Here is an 18,424-nt window from a genome sequence, read left to right on the forward strand (position 1 = left end):
TCTGGTTTCTCAAAGATATGCCAACAGATTGCAAGATCTGTATTGTCTGACCGAATTGGAAAGAATTTAAAAAATCATAGCAAGGTCTGTGTATCTTCTACGGAAAAGCTAAATTTATTGGGAAAGGGTCAAGTAGGTAAGGATTTGTTGTGGTTGGCTTTAGTAATTCCTGAAATTATCTATTAAAGTTGTAAAATATGTAGTGGTAGAAGTAATGTCCACAGTAATAAGATTAAATATATTTTGTAATACGGCGAGTATTGAAGGACACCATATATATGTTTCTTATCCCATAACCCAGATCACCAGGTTTTAGCAAAATTCCTTGGAAATCCCAAGCATTTCAATAAAACAATATAAAGATGGATGACTATGTGAATAGGATTATATAAAAATAAAGATAAACATTGCAGTATTTTAAAAGTTTTGGCTATCCTCGATTTGGATATGCCCTCCATGGACTGTAGCCCATCTGTATCTTATTAAACAATTTCATGAGTTATCATGGATGAAAACAAAACAAAAAATGAATCAGGCATCTTCTAGTGGCCAACCTTCTGGTGATTCAGTTCACCATATTCTACAAGATTTTCTTAAGTGACTGCTACATGCAAAACACTACACTAAGTGCTAGGAATACAAAGAACAAAACAAAATATTTCATGACTGCAAAGAGCACTTTCTGAATTTAGCTTGACTGTTCCTTAAAGACAATTCATTATGGAGCCCATACTTAGGTTTGTAGATTTAGAGCCGGAAAGGATTTTAGAAATCATTCACTCTAAACCCATCACTATTGTTGAGGAAACTGAGACCCAAAGAGATTAAATGATTTGCCCAAGGTCATATGTGGAGTAAGTACAAAGCTTGGATTTGCATAAAAAACTTCTTGACTCCAATCTAGTGCTTTCTACTAATCACACTGACTACTTTGAGGCTATTGTATGTTAGTAGGCCCTTGAGTGCCTCTGGGATAAATAAAGTCTAGAAAGAAAAGAAAGTACACTGTATTTATAGATGCTTTGTGAAAATTTTACAGTGTTCAAAATCGTTAGTTAATGTATGTGGAAATATTTTGAGAATGATAAAGTATGATGGAAATGGATTTTTTTTTTTGATTTTTAAAAAATCATTAGATAAAACTTAGATTCCATAAGAGTTTGTTGATATCATAGAGGAAAGATGTAAATCAAAATGCCAAATATGAGCCTATTTATGAAAATAGGAATAGAAATAGAAATATATATTAGAATTTAACAGTCAAACCTGGTCCACATACCACCATTAAAATGACCACTTTATTGTCAGGATTTTTTCTGCTCTTTTAGAAAATAAGTAATTGAAGGGAAACAGGAAAACCCGTGATTAAACTCTCAAATATAGTCTTTTAAATCTAAGATGACTAAAAAGAAAACCAGATTTCTTTTAAAAATATATACTGTTGGGGGCAGCTAGGTAGCAGTGGTTAAAGCACTGTCCCTGGATAAAGGAGTACCTGAATTCAAATCTGACCTCAGATACTTGACACTTATTAGCGGTGTGACCCTGGGCAAATTACTTAACCCTCATTGCCCCACAAAAAAAAAAAAAGGAAAAGAAAAAATGTGAATATATATACATATTCATGTACATACATAAACACATCTATATATCTCTCTCTATATCTACATCCAAGTCCACAACCACTCTCAGTCACTGTTCAGGAATTTCATCAAGTTAGACTACATCCTCTTTGAACCTTCTTTGGTCTATTATGTCTACATTTTGAAGGATTTGCCACTATATGCCGTATCGGATGGCTTTGTTCTTTTTTCTTTCTTTATTGTAAATTATATCTGTTTTCCCAAAGACCTTGGCTTTGGTGGGAATAGGAGTTGGGAAGAGATGAATGCAAACCCCTGCATTTTTAGCTACCCCAAAGTGGGACTAGGGATAGGAGGGCAACATCCTGTTCACCATTTCTTCTTCTTCCATCCCCAGCACTGGTGCCCAGACTCCTTATGGCTCTACCAGCTGGGTATAGGGGCTTCCATTTCATTTGGCCAACCCCCTCTGTTAGGGACTGGGCCCATCAGCACCTTATTAATAGGACAGCAAGTGGCCAGATGTGCTTCACCTGTGACAGGGACCAGTCTGGAGAGTTCAGCCAGAAAAGCTAAGACATGAGCATGGAAAACACCAGACTCAAGGGCCAATCCTTGACCCAGGAGTTTCAAGACATTTGTCAGGGCAACACACTGGGTCTAGGCCTACTCTGTCTGATGGAAGGCAGATACTGTGAGATCCAGCTTGATAAATGTGAGAGGACAGTGGTAGCAACACTGATCCTATAGGCAGCTGGAGAGGGTACTTAGGGCTTCCCATTGGGGAGTGTCCAGAGGCTGAGTGAGTAGGAGTCCAAGTGTCTAGGAGGCAATGAGGGGAGCAAGTTTGAGATCTTCACATGGACCTCTCTCAACAATTGGCTGTAGTTCCTGGCTCTTGTTGGGGCATCCCCAGATCCTGATGATTGGGCAAGCTCTCCCTGAGCTTTTTCCTGCTCCTTCTCTTGTGCACCAGCATGGGAGGGGTGAGGTGGATTATAGACTCAGGAGTCTTATATGATTATAGTAGTCAAAACCTGTGTGCCAACCTCTCTAAATACTGCCCCCTCCCCACTGCCCTAATAAGCTAAAATCATTAAGCCCCATTTTCTAAGAACATTACTCTTTATTATGAAAATATAACTATGGATGGGAATTTATGTGACTACTTTATAATAGATATAAGGGAAAAGACATGCTAATTGAAACACATCATTTCCCTCCATATGCCAAGAATTATGCTCAAAATAGGAGAAATTTATCTATTTATCTAGCTATCTATTCATTCATTCACTCATTTATTAATTAATGTATGTATGTATATATGTATGTATTGATTGGCAGGGCAATGAGGGTTAAGTAACTTGCCCAAAGTCACACAGCTAGTAAGTGTCAAGTGTCTGAGGCTGAATTTGAACTCAGGTCCTCCTGAATCCAGGGCCCACGCTTTATCCACTGTACCACTTAGCTGCCCCAGGAGGGATTTATTTTTGAATCACTCTCCCTAATGAATGTGTAAATAATTTTTTTTATATTCTCTCACTTTGAGAATAATTAACAAAAAACTGTCATACTCTCTAAAAATTCTTTGATTACCTTGTTCTATTCAATTTATCTCCCTCCGTTGCTTAATGCCTTAAAAAAACCGATCAGTAATCCACTGTTTTAAATTATTTTACTAGCTCTTATCCTCAAATTAGATAACTGACATTTTTTCTCATTTATTATGGGTAGTGATGCTACTTCCGATCATTCTAGAACCAGATCTAAACACTACCAAGAAAGGAAATAATTTTTTCTATTGTCATTTCTTTGGCATAGATTTTTTTTTGTATTGGAGAGAGATAGAAAGAAATAGTAATAGGGGACTTTTCGTGGCCTTTTGATTTTTTTCCACTCTTCATTCTACCTCTCTTATGACTCCACTTTTCTACTGTATGAGTTGCTTATTTTGAAAGAACAATGGCACCTGACTCTTGTAGTTTATGCAGATGTTTAGACTTTCACTGAGTTCTCCCTTATGCAGTCAACTTCTGTACTAATTCAATTCCACAAACATTTATAAAGTATTTATTACATGCAAGATGCTTTCCAGAATGTATCTTATTCGTGTGTGTGTATGTGTGGAAAAACAAAGAAACAAACACAAAAACCAAAAACACAATCCATAATGAGTGTCCTTTTCCTTTTCTTGCTTTCCTTTGGTCTCTCTCTTGATTGCCCAGCCCCAAGGGACTTGCTAGGTAGAAAGAGTGACATGGCTGTTCCTATCATTTAGATAAACCAGTAGTTCTCAACTAAAGCTTCCCAGTCATAGGGATGACTACCAGGAACTACCTTATATTTCAATACTTCATCCTAAAGCATTCTGTCCTGCTGCTATGCCTTCCAGACCACTGGTCACTTTGGTTTAACCTTTTGATGCAATCTAATCATTCTTCCTGCTTCATCTTTAGGTTTTCTGATCTGTTCCATTGGTGTGCAACTCTTTTATTATATAGGCATCATTTTACCAATTAGAGTTTGAGCACCTTGAGATTAGGGCCTATATCATTATTTTCTTCTATGTGTCCCTAATGCTTAAAACTTTTCTTAACAACTTGATTTGCTTTTACCCAATTCATTTGTTCAAAACACTGGGTAGGGGGCATCTAGGTGGTGTAGTGGATAGAGTACCAGCCCTGGATTAAGGAGGACTTGAGTTCAAATCTAGTCTCGGACACTTAATACTTACTAGCTGTGTGACCCTAGGCAAGTCACTTAACCGTCATTGCCCTGCAAAAACAAAACAAAACAAAATACTGGGTATACAAAGACCCTCAAGAGTCTAATGCTCTGTGGAGAGGAAAAATAGAAGAGAGATGGAAATAATATATTTATATAAACAAATAAGATAAATTATAAAAAAAATGTTTAGGGAAAATGAGAACTACAGAAAAAGGGCTCAAAGACAACCTGAGAAAATAATTTCTTTACTTAAGCTTTTAGAAAAATTTGGCATATCATAACTAAAAGATAAATCTATATTTAAAAAAAAATAGCAGTATCTCCACATACGCTCATCTGTTGTTCCAAAGAGTGCTTTGTAATTGATTTCACATTCAATAAGATGAAGATATTTTGGGATTTCAAAGAAGATTTTTTAATTAAGACAATCACCCACTTAAAAGAAAACTCCTGGGTGATCTGTTCCAAAGGTCTCAAACATGCTTCCCATGGTGCCAGGACATCTACGACACTTCTGAATGCAGCCCAGAAACAAACAATGAAAAATGTAAATGGGAAATGCCAAAATACAATAAAACACAGATAATGTTAATATATGTTTTTCTAAGTTAATATACTCCCACAAAGATTTTTATCCTACAGAGATATTTATTTAGTGACCCTATATTTATTTGGTTTGACACCATTGATCTGATAGTCCACCTCCTATCCCATTTAGAAACTATAGATAACTAAAACATACTAAAGGAATGATTTGTTTTCTTAAATATCTAAGACAAAAGGGTTTCTAAGGAACTAGTCTCAGAACCTAAGCTCCACAGCATATAAACAGAAATTATTGGTTTTGAAATAGAATTCAATTAACTAAGCCATTTAGAATGAAAGCTAAATAGTCCATAATTTAATTTATAGTTTTATTATATTTTCTACCTTGTGCCCAGGTAATATAGGAAACAACATGCATTTTTCTCTTATAATTTTACCTTGTCTTACATCAGATGTGTTCAAAGTTAGAATTTATACTAAATTTATTCAAATTGTAAGTTTATGTTTGGCTTTTCTTCTTTTTTAAAAAATATAAACTTTAAAAATATAATTATATAAATCAGCATTTACTTTATGAACATTGTTTCATGGCTTTGTTTCAGGGATTGAGGTCATTTGTCATGGTTGTTAATTCACTTTAGGATGGAGCATTTAATATGAAGCCTAATAAAAAATTCAGATCAGCTAATCCTGCTTATACAGAACTCATCCCAAAATATGTTCTGAGAGTAAATTGGATTATCATGAAGTAACAAGTTTCTGGAAATGATATTTCAGGAAATTAAAGTTCAGTGGCCTTGGACATTTTGTATCAAAAATTTTGATCCAATTTTAGTCAGTCAAGCAATTTTACCTTGTAGTCTAACATCTGTGGCAAGTATCCATTTTAAAGTATCACATACTTTTTTTAGAATGTTAAAAATATTATCCAAGTAATAATTCCTTTGCAAATTTAATCTTTGATTTATTTTCTTAATAATTTCTTAGTCTCATAAAAGTAGAGTATTAAATGGCCACTACTTCATTAAAAAAATTGGGTCCAAGAACTCATTTATGTGTATATTCTCTCCACCAATGCAGATTTCAAACCATGCATATCTGTCCTGAGTAATTCTTTTCCTTGTCTTTTTATAAATTCACTGCATTGAGTCACCAATTTCACTTCCTAAGCTCTATGAAAGAAAAGGCATCCAGTTGTAATCCTCTAGAGATGAGAAAAGGTTAAATGACTGAGTACATCAAATACATGAAGCTTTGATCAAGGTCCTTATCTCATAGGCCAGTGCTTTATCTCTTAAAAGATATGATCTCCAATGAGGACAGGCAATGACTACATCCATTTGAATGAATGCCTTGCAAATTTTTCATTTCAAGTTCAAGTAAGAATAAGTTACAAAGGAGTTTTGAAGTGAACACAAGTAAAATAAAATGTACCTCTCGGGTTTCTCTTCTCTGGTTTCATTTAAACATAGTAGACTAGCTTGTAAAAATTTGTTCATGTTAAAAGTCTCCAGGCAAGAATTGTGTCTGATGATTTTCAGTATAGAAGTTTCTTGTAGCTTATTTATTAGCTCCTGAAAAGATTTCATCTTGGCAAGTAACACACTCTTAACTCTAATGCTGTAACTACAGAAGCTATAATAGCTAAGGAAATAGGGGAAAAGTCAAAAGTCCATTCAGCCCATCATGTGTTTTTTTTTTTCTTCCTTGTATTAATGCCAGCTTAACTCAAGACAACATCTAATTGATTTTAAATGACCACAGTATCTGCCTCAACAACCTTGCCTAGCAGACCATCCCTAATATTTATCAGTCTCTGAGCGGATGTGTTCAGAATTTGATTTTCCAATTTAATGAACTTGCATTTTCCTGTTTTGTTCTACCCCACCTTCCAAATATTTCCTTCAAATTGCCTGTAGCATATTTTTCTTTTACTTCTTGTCCTGTGGTTCACTTTAAAGAATCCTCACTTCTTATGTTTGAAATGAACCTGAAGGATTATTTTTGTACTATAGAGAAAGTCATCCAAAGTCAAACTCTAGCTCCAGTTAAACTTTCGTTGATCCCTGTTAGGAGATGTCAGAAAGCATTCAGTTTAATGTGCTAAGTACTTGCCCATGACAGATATGGTACAAAATCATACTACATATAGAAAGGGGATAAATTTAGACACATATGTCAAGCAATGTAGGTTAAATTCTATTTTTAAGATTCTTTACATTCATGTGATAACCATGTTCTGAAATATTTATAAACAGATTTATACAACAAAACATAAATGATAATATAAATAACACACATAATACTTTAAGGGATGCAAAGCCTTTTGCTCACATTGACCAAGTGAGGTATATAGTATAAATGCTAATCCTTATTTTGCAGAAGATAAAATAGGTTCTGAGGAATCAATCAATTTGCCTCAAATCACATTTAGAAAGTTTCTGTGGCAATATTTGAATGGAGTTTTCCTAATTTTTAAGTATAATACTGTATCTACTAATAAAACCAGAGTTATCAAACATTGACATGTTGCCTGCAACACTCCCAAGTGGACTGAACTAGGTTAAAATATGGGAAATATTGAATAAAATAAGAAATGTAATAGAATATAGATGATAGTAATATGTGGTTTTTGAAGTCAATAGGCAACTGACCGAATTCTTACATATGGTTTAGTGGCCAGTGTTTGTAGTTAAATTTGACACTTATGATAAATCAACCTGTCCTGGATTTCTTCAGGCTTGATTTCAACTTGTGACTGTTTAGACATGTATCTGATTGTTACTATTGTTCAGTTGGTCAAGCTCTTGGTGACCCCATTTGGAGTTTTCTCCTTTTTTCAATCTTTTGATTTTGTTTTAGGAATTTTTTCCTCTTTTCCCTTTGCTGTTATTGTAATTGATCTTATTTTATCCATTCCAATTTTAAATGAGTCTATATTTGTGTATGAGTAACTCCTATACTATGCTGTTTTTTCAAGTCTTTCCTGTAAATCATTCATTTTATTTATAAAATTCTTTTTAAATTCATTTCTTCATTTCTGCTGAATTCTAAGAGAACTTATAGCAAAATCATATTTTATTTATTTATATTTGGAGGCCTTAATTGTAGATATAACATTATTTTCCTCTTCTACCTTTCTGACTTGGGTATCACTGACTCCACATTAATCTTTATTGTTCATATGAAAAATAATAATAATTGTTCATACTCTCTTTACTAATTTTTCCACCTTAATTAGAACTTTGGGTCAAGGACTGATTCTGGGTACTTCCAGAAGCAGTGTTAGGGCCTTTTTGGTCCTCACCTCCAATCACTTGGGGTTATACAACTGCTTCCTTTTTCTAGTGAGTACTATGTATTTTGAGAATTGCAAGGTTGATTCAGACCAGTGCACTGCAAACCTTTAGTGTCCTTAATCTCCTGTTCTAAACTAAATCTGACCCCTTATCCTCTTGGTTTGAACTTTGTAGGCTTCCAAACTCAGTCTGGAGTCAGAGGAAAACTGGAGCTTGAGGCTTCATGCTTCCCTGGCTTGTCCCTGGTTTTTGCCCGTGACTTGTTTTAAACAATGTACATAACTTAAGCATCTAGATTTGCCTGTCTTGCCTCTTGTCTGGACATTCAAAAGCTCCCATGTACTATGTTCTTTTGGGGGGGGGGGCAATGAGGGTTAAGTGACTTGCCCAGGGTCACACAGCTGGTAAGTGTCAAGTGTCTGAGGCTGGATTTGAACTCAGATCCTCCTGAATCCGGGACTGGTGCTTTATCCACTTTGCCACCTAGATCCCCCTAATGAACTACATTCTTGATCTGCGCTTTTATAGATAGATCCCCTTCCCTAATGCATACAAGCTTTTGTTTGTCTCTGTGCATATCTATGCTCTAAAAATGGACTTACTATAGTTTCTTTTTGGATTTCTAGATCATTATTTGGCACTATACTCTTCTATCATTCTTGCTGGAGTAGTTGTGAGTGAGTTAGGCTATTCTGCTCCCTCACTCTGCTGTTTTGCCCCCAAATTCTTCCATTTATTATTATTTTTCATTTATTATCATCCTTGTAACTTTATAGACCAAAGTGCCCTGCAACCACCACTTCTTTGCATGTTTTCTCACCCATTAAATTGTAAGTTCCTTGAGGGGAGGTTAGTCAGCCATTCTGTAAGTATGCATTAAGTGACTTTTGTGTTTTAGGTACATTGGTGAGAACTGGAGATATTAATAAAGTCACAAGACAGTCCTGGCACTCAAGGAGCTCACAAGCTAATGGGAGAGACAACTTGCAAGCTACTACATAGAATGTATATACAATATACAATGGAGATAATCAACCAAGGGATGGCACTAGCATTGAAGGGCATCAGGAAAGCTTGTTCTATAAGAAGTGATTTCAGCTTACACTTGAAGGAAGCCAGGGGATGCAGGAAGTAGAAATGAGAAATGATGAATATCCTATGTATTGAGAGAGCCAGAGAAAATGCCCATTCTGGAAATGAATCTTATTCAAAGAACAGTAAGATTAGTGTCACTGGATTGCAGAGTATGTAGTGGTAAATAAGGCTTACAAAGACTAGAAAGTTAGGAAGAAACAAGGTTTTGAAGGGCTTCAAATGCCAGAGGACATTATGTTTTATCTTGGAAATAATAGGAAACTACTATATAATTTATTGAATAGGAGTGCAGTATATAGCCAGTCAGATTTGTACTTGAGGAAGATTAATTTAGCAGCTGAGTGGAAAATGGATTGAAATGGGGAGAAACTAGAGGTAGGGAGTCCAATCAGCAGGCAATTGTAATAAAAAGGCATCAGGTTAGTGAAGACAACTATGTGACAGGCACTATGCTAATCAGCAGAGATACAAAGGGCAAAAAGCCCTACATCAGGTTAGTGGTATGGTCAGAGGAGAAAAGGAAAGTGTATACAAGATATATGTAGGTAAAATCAATAGGACTTGACAATAGGTTGGATATCACAGGAAAGATAAACTAAGGATTATTAGATGACACCTAGATGGCAAGCTTTAGTATGGTATCTTTGATGGTAACAGAGAAGAAGGTGTGAATGTTTCCAAGGAAATGAATTTAGTTTTAGGCATAAGTTTAAGATGTCTGTTGGCCATCCACTCTGTGATGTCTATTAGGCAGATGAGGATGTGAATTAGGGACTTGAGTGATGTGAGAGCTGGATAGGTAGATGAGAATCATTAGCATAGTGATGATAATTTGTATTGTCTGTGGGAGCTGATGAGATCACCAAATAAAATCCTTTAGAGGGAGAAGATAAGAAGTCCCAGGAACAGAGTCCTATGGGATACCTACCTCAAGTAGATGTGACCTGGATGAAGATCTGACAAAGTAAATTGAAAAGGAGCAGTTAGATGGGTAATTTCTCTTTTTATAATTTAATTTATTTTATTTTTCATTTATGAAATAAAAAGTATTTCTGTAAAACAGTAGAATTAAAAACAAAGATGATTGCACATGAAACATGAAATCTATTATGTACAGCTTGCTATTCATTTTAAATATATAATAAAGCCATTGTGTATCTTTTTTCTTCCTTACCCTCTACCCCACCCTAGAGATGACTACCATCAGACACAGATATATGTGTATATATGTGCGCTCATTCCATCCATACTTCTTTTTATCAGTTCTTTCTCTGGATGCAAATAGAGTCGTCCTTTATAAGTCCTTGGTACTAGGTTTGGGTATTTATAATAGTCAAAATGACTTTGTGGCTCAAAGTTATTCTTAAAACAATATTGCTTTTACTGTATATACTGTAACAGATGAATAATTTCATTGTTTTATATTCCTGGCATTCTCTTCTTTGCCATTTCTATCTTCTAGCTGCTCTGATTAATATTAAGTCCCCACTAAAATCACATTTTCTACAGGTAGCATTTCTTGGTCTACCTTAACACTAGTGCCTTCCCCTTTGACTATTTCCTATGTATCTTTTGTGTATCTTCTTTGTATATAGTTATTGGCATGTTGTCTCTCCCCATTAGACTGTGAGCTCCTTGAGAGAAGGGACTGCTTTTTGCCCTTTGTATCTCTGCTGATTAGCATAGTGCCTGCCACATAGTTGTCCTCACTAAATGGTTGTTGACTTGTTGACTCTCTCTTTCTTTTTCAGTAGTGGGGGATGGAAGGGACAAAAAGTATTGTGATTGATTGAAAAAAATTAATTTTAGACTAAGTACCCTAGGATGTATAATGACAAACATAATTGAGCAGGATATTTAAAAGCAAATTGGCAGAATATAGGAGAGATTGGGATAATTCTTTTGGAAAAAATAATCCTTTTTTCCAAAGGACTTTGGTCACTTTTTTCTTTTGTTCCTTACCCTAGAATGTCAGTGGTTCTGGTAATATTGGTGCTGAAATACAAATTAAAAAGTGCTGGTGAGCAAGAAGCAGAGATGGTGAGCAACTGGGTGCAAGACCAGTTCCAATGATTTGTTGCCTATATCATTCTTTAGGTAAATTTATAGGGTTTTCTGAGTTCCTAACTCAATTTAACAAACTGGCTACTTACCCACCAGGGTTTTTACAATGAATAGTGTGGAATGGAAAAGCATTTATTAAGTGCTTATCCTTTGCTGCCATTGTAGTAAACACCATCATCACAAATAGAAAAATGAAATGCATTGCTTTCAATAAATATACCTTCTCAGTGAGGGAAACATACAAGGGGATTCTGCTGCAGGGCAGATAGAAAGTCTGGTATACCTGAAGCTATAATAGGATTATTCTTGTCTGGTGCTTGGTTGGAGTATGCAACAGGTTTTCTAGAATCTTAGGCCAATCTCTTTCTGGGGAAGTTGATACATGGTCTGAAAAAGGTCATAAAATGTGAGCACATTGATGTTTGCTGTACTGTGTTGAAGATCAAAAGAAATAACATAAGTAAAATACTTTGCAAATATCAAAGCCAGTTTTATTATGACTGATATTACATTGCTTTGGTATGTTTCTAAAATTCTTACTAAACTTATGTACAATATGTTTTATAAATGGCTATTATTAGAAATACAACAGGATAAAATTGAACAGTTTTCCTATAGGGTAGGGATTGTGGATCAAAATTTAATTTGGTTAAATATATGTCTAACCCTAAACTAAGAGGAAAATCTGGAACTCCTTGTTCAGAAGGACAGAGCCAAGTTGAGGATGAAAACTAGTTGTAGAAGATCCTGAAAGAAGAAGCTCAAGAAGATAGGGTAAGTAGAGAGCTGTTTGGTACTGGGCGATACACAAAGCCAGCAGAGAGAGTAAGGGCTTGAGTAAGAACACCCATGTAAGCTTTACTACAGATAGCGATCCAGCATTAGTCACACATAGTAAGCAGTTAAGGATTGCTTTTTCTTTCATCTCATTTGATAGTGAAAAACATTTGAGATGGATACCATTCCCTGTTTTGTAGGAGAAGTAAATGGAAGCTGTGGAAATTCAATTAAGAAGTTTTTGAGGCATTGTTGGAACTTGTTGTCTAACTCCAAGACTGATGCCCTATCCATGATGCTACCTAGCTTCTTCTAAAATGAATATCATTTCTTTTTTTGTCTATGCACCCAAACTGGGAGATAATGAAGGCTTGGCTTCAGTCAAACCACCAATTATGGTTAAATTGTGACCTATTTTTAAACAAAGAAAGCCAACAAAATTTCTCTGTGAACAGATGTTCCATCTAATTTTTGTGCTCTGGGGAGAGGTTTGGAATATCATATTGTGCCAGTGGTCCCATATCTATTCCTGCCTCCTCTCCAACAATAGAAATGAGAAGGGAATAGGGATGAGCTACTGTCAGGGTCAATGAGTAGCATCTTGAACATAGTAGGTACATACTATGTTTGTTGAAATAATTTAATTGTGTCCAAGAACAGATGGCCAAGGATTCCATCTATTCCCATCAAAAGATTGGATATGATGGGAAAATGAATATCCTTTTTCTTTCTTTACCTCTTTATCCTTCTCCCTTTAGTCTTTGGAATTCTCAATTTAATTTAGTAGTCTGTGATCCACTCCCTACACAGGAATGTGTCCATGTATCTTTATATCCACTTAGTGACACCTCGTTCCAACTAAAATGCATGTGTTTATTTAGCCAGGCAGAATTCTCCAAAGGAAAGATACTTCTGTCTGATTAGACGGATAGATGATTATCAAATAACAATTGACAGATTTTTTTTTTCTTTTCCTCTTATTCCCTGTCTTAGAAACCTGTCTGCTATGGTCTCCCATGCAATTATTAGCAATTAGTTGTCTATCACAGCAGTAGCCTATAGTTAATGTTCATCATTGGCTATAATACAAACACAACCCAAGAGCTTTGGAAAGAGTAAATTACTAATTACCACCAGGATAACTTTCTTCCTCTAGGAAAAGAGACATGTTGAACATGGTTAACATTTTAAACATTTATTATGCAAATGAGATGTGACTATTAAGCAATAAACAGATTTTCAAATGTAACCTATAGACTGGACTGCAGATAATCCAAAATGGATCTCCAAGAGCAATTAAAAACAGAGGCCACATAATTAGAATAAATAACCCCCCAGGGAGATTATTTGGAAAGTGATAATATTCTGGTTTGTTTATTTTAAATAGTGAACAAAAAGCAGTTATGTTAATTATACCTGCCATATCCACATTGTGCAAATCAGATCCCAGAATGTTTGTTTATGGGCCATGACAAATTAAGCCATCTTTTGGGTGCTCCCCTCCCCGCCACGTTGCTAGAGGTAGCTAGGTTCTACAATTGATAGTGTACAGGACCTAGAGTGAGGAAAACCTAAGTTCAAATCTAGCTTCTGATAATTAATATAGCTTTGTGATCTTTGGCAAATCTGTCATGTTCATTTCCCTCATCTGTAAAATGGTGATAATTATAACACTCACTAGAATTTTTTGAGGACAGAATGTGGTACTTACAAGTTTTTTTTTTTAATAAGTGTTAGTTACTATTGTTATTTTCATTATTTACAACTTACTTTTTAAAATGTCCTTTTCCCCTTTTTTCTTTGTCTAGATTTGCCCATGGTTTTTCTTTTGATGAATTTGAGCAACCATGCTTCCATTTTGTGATATTGGCATAGAAAAACAAAATCAAAGTCTAATAGGAAAGAAACTTGACTGTAAACCATGTAACCACTATGAAACCTGACAGCTGTCAGTGAATGTTAAGTTTAAAGGACAATGCTCATGACTCTGTATGCTGTAGGTAAAATTCACATTTACTTTGTACTGAGATGCCCACTGGATGCCCAAGGAGTACCTGTGTATTTAATGGCACTGTGGCATAGGATAGCTCTACAAAGATACAGAACCTCTTATAAATTGGCATTTTCAAAGGTACTATGAAGATTCATAGAGAATAGTGCTGGACCCCTCCTCATATTTCTAGTACCTATTCAACTACCATTTCAGTTACATCAGCAGCTTATACTTCTTCCACCAAAGAAATATGTACAATTTATTAAAATGACGTATTCTGTTCTATAGCTGGTTTTGGTCATCTGATGTCATTAGTTTTTCAAAATACCTCAATCTCATTAGTAATGGAGGTAACATAAACTAATACAAAATAAATGGAAGCCTGATTTTTTTAAATTATTGTATATGACAGATGTTTTTTCTTTGTGTTAAGAAAAAGATAAGATGAAATCATTACTCAATCACTACATATGGAAATTTTAAAAATCTCTTTATGACACGATAGGATGGAATCAGAAGTGAAATGTAACAGTGGTTTGATTCTGTAAAAACCTGATACAATGCCTGCAGACTTCTACAAGTTAATTTAGGAGGAGAAAGGTCTTCATTTCTTTAGTCCTCTATTCTTAAATAGGTAAGCCTGTAATCCTAGGGTGATTGAAATTAACACTGCATGGCACATTCACATTTTAAATGGAGGACTTTTCATTTTTATTCAAAAGGTTATGTCATTTTAAAAAAGGGAATTGATCCTTGACTCTTGAAGGCTTTGCCCATTAAGGCCAAGAAGATCTTAGAAGGCTAAACATACTTTAAGTACTGAATAGGCTCAGAAATGGACAGACGGGGCAGCTAGGTGGTGTAGTGGATAAAGCACCAGCCCTGGATTCAGGAGGACCTGAGTTTTAACGTGGCCTCAGATACTTGACACTTACTAGCTGTGTGACCCTGGGCAAGTCACTTAAGCCCCATTGCCCTGCAAAAATAAATAAACAAAAAAATAAATTAATGAATGAATGCATGCATGCATGCATGCATGCATGAATGAATAAGTAAATAAATAAAATAAATGGACAAGCATCTGAGGACCAGCCTGGCTTTGATATGAGAGGCTCATTAAAAATTTGATCATATTAAATGGTAATGACTGTCTAGGAAGGGTTGATGGATCATTATTTATAGTGGAGTAGGGAGCACCTATAGCAGTGAAATCACAGGTTCTTGAAGAAACTTTTAATTACTTTTTAAGTCTCTTCATTTATGTTTATGTAATGGTAATGAAGTGATATGACTGCTAGGAAATTAAAACTACCTTTAAAACATAAATTGGCATATACACTTTTTAAAGTATAAACATATAACTGTTAGTGTTGTTCAATCATTTTGAAGTTTTGCCTAACTCTCTGTGACCCCATTTGGATTTTTCTTGGCAGAGATACTGTAATGGTTTGTCATTTCCCCCTCCAGCTGATTTTACAAATGAGGAAACCCAGGCAAGCAGGCTTAAGTGACTTGGCCAGGGTCACACAGCTAGTAACTATGTGAGGCCAAATTTGATCTAAGCAAGAAGAGTCTTCTTGACTCCAGGACCAGCACTCTAGCTACTATGCCATCAAACTGTCCCAAACTACTGGTAGTACCTGGTATTGTTTTGGTTGTGAGATACAAACATCATTCATTCATTCATTCATTCATTCATTCGCTCTCTCTCTCTCTCTCTCTCTCTCTCTCTCTCTCTGTCTCTCTCTCTGTCTCTCTCTCCCTTTCTCCCTCTCCTACTTAGGATTAACTGAAATTGTGTATATGAATGTGTATGTATATATATACATACATATAGTATACATACATAGATTTGAATAGCACAATATGAAAAATATTTAAAGCAAGGAAACATTTGAGTATACTTTAGTTCATATAAAAATGTGCTACTAAAAGATTACAAATAAATTGCTTTTTTTGGTGGATTCTCTCCAAATGGTAAACATTGACTCATATGATGATTAGAGGAACTTTGATTATTTCCATATCTTTTTCAGATTACTAGTTTTGTTTTTCTCTCTACTCTCTAGTCTCTCTGTCAGGTAATTATCTCTAAACAAATATATGCACAAGAGCAGGTATATTTTTATTAAAAAATTGTCAATGTTTTGTAAGTTGGATGAGTTATTATGCTACCTATCAAAAGCTAATTTCCCTTTTTTCAAAAATTTGAATTTTTTTGGCATAATAATACCAGTGATGAAAAAGCAAAAGAAAGATTTCCATCTAAAGAGACTAATTTGAATTTGACAACAATTAAGATTTTTTAAGTGTACAAATAGATGATGAAGCAGGGGCATCTAATAGAGGAAAAAATAAACAAAAAGAAATTAACAATAATTTAAGAATAATCTCATACTCAGGTTGTTGGAGTTACATGGGATCTCAGAGGTCATTTCAGAATGACTTCAAACTGTTACTAAAGTGAAGTTTTGCTCTTTTGGGTATATAATAGGAGTATTAAAGGAGGGATAGAATAAAAAAAAGTTATCACTTTAGGTAGCCTGCCTATATATGAGGGCAGAAAATATCTGGACCAGTATGAAATTCCATTCAAAACTTTCACATTTAAAAATAAATGCGGCTACTGAAAACCTATTGAGGGTATACTGTGGTTTTATACAGGAATACATTAATTCATCTCCTTAAATTCAAGAGCAGAAGAGAAGGTATTCTATGGTAGGTTAAATTGGAGGACATCTTTGATATGCCCTTTAGAAACAAAAATAAAATACAGTAGCATGATTTTTTTCTTGATTAAATTGGAATGTAAAAAACTGATTTCATTGAAAATGCAATTAAAATGTAAAAGAAAAATATAAAATATGTTTGGAAAAATTAAGACCATTACCCAGAATAGATGTGATTATGATAAAGGAGAATGGGGAGAAGAAAGAACTAGTCAACTTTAACTTACCATTTGCCTCATTACTTTATTTTTTTTTATTTTTTTTTTAGTGAGACAATTGGGGTTAAGTGACTTGTCCAGGGTCACACAGCTAGTAAGTGTTAAGTGTCTGAGGCCGGATTTGAACTCAGGTACTCCTGACTCCATGGCCAGTGCTTTATCCACTGCACCACCTAGCGGCACCACCATTTGCCTCATTACTTTAAATCCAGTAGAATGCTGACTATGTTGATTGTCAGTCACTCTCTGTCCCACCCTCCTTTATTACATCTGCCTGGTCACTCTTGGTCCTGTCCTCCAACCTATGTCTCCTAGATGTTTGTATGTTATTCTTAACTTCACATTAACATTTGTGGCTGTTGTTTCTTCCTTCTCTTTCTACTTTTATGAAAAAGTCTACACAAAAAATGGCACATAAGCAGTTTAACCCTATTAGATTAAAAGCAATAATAATAGTATTGCTGGATCTCTTTCTCCCTCTCTCCTTCTTCGTCTCCCTCTTCCCCTCTTCCCCTCCCTGGTCCCTTTCCTTCTCCCTCTCTCTGTGTACCTCTTCCTCTTCCTCTCTGCCCTCCCTACCCCTTTCTTTTTCTCTCTATCTCTCTGTCTCTCTCCCTGTCTCTCTTTTTTCTCACCCCTTGCTTCCTCACTCTTCTTTTTTCCATCCAGGCTAAAGATGGGAGTTAACCCAGAAGTTTCCTGTCTTAATTTCAGTTTCCCATTTCCCCTGCAAAGGAACCTGGATGCCATCCATCCATCCATTAACTCATGACTGACTTCTGTCACAAAACTTTGAAAGTATTGTGGACATTTTCTCTTGGCTGCAGCTACAGAAGCAGACAAAACAAGAGAGAACCTTCTCCAAAGGACCTGGTATGGCACATTGTTTTGTCCCTGTAGCCCAACACTGAAATGAAGTATAGTTGGAGTCCCCTCTAAGACTGATGCCCAAATGTTCTTGCTTGTTTCAAAACACCAGCACCAGCGCTGGTAGACAGACAGGTGAAGCCTTCAGCAGCATTGGGTTCTTCCATAGCCATCTCTTTCACCTTCCAAAGCTTCTGTTTGAGATTATGGATCTTGCAAGAAAGTCGGTCTACCAGACCATCAGTAAAATCCATTTCTTTGCTGAGGAAGCGTCAACCTCTCTATGTCTCCTTCCAGCTGAGGAGTAAAGATACTATACTACTGTTTTCAATGTCAAAGAAAAACTATTCCTAAATAGATGATGTGAGCAATTAGATAAACAAGTGATGATTATGAAGAATCACCATTTTATAATCAAGAAGTTTTGCCAAACTAATATGATTTCTAGTTTTTTGTAAAGGTTTTTAGGCTCCTGAAAAAAAAGACCCAATAAAGTCAGAAAACCATACTGATTGGGTCCACCTTA

At 35.4% G+C, this 18,424-nt stretch overlaps 1 pseudogene; it reads right to left on the reverse strand.

Moving 5' to 3' along the window:
• Window positions 1-18,152, reverse strand: part of LOC122747265 — a 123,068-nt pseudogene extending 104,916 nt beyond the window's left edge.
• Between the last annotated feature and the right edge of the window lie 272 nt (window positions 18,153-18,424).

The sequence above is a fragment of the Dromiciops gliroides genome, chromosome 3 (genome assembly GCF_019393635.1).
Source record: "Dromiciops gliroides isolate mDroGli1 chromosome 3, mDroGli1.pri, whole genome shotgun sequence".
Classification (NCBI taxonomy): Eukaryota; Metazoa; Chordata; class Mammalia; order Microbiotheria; family Microbiotheriidae; genus Dromiciops; species Dromiciops gliroides.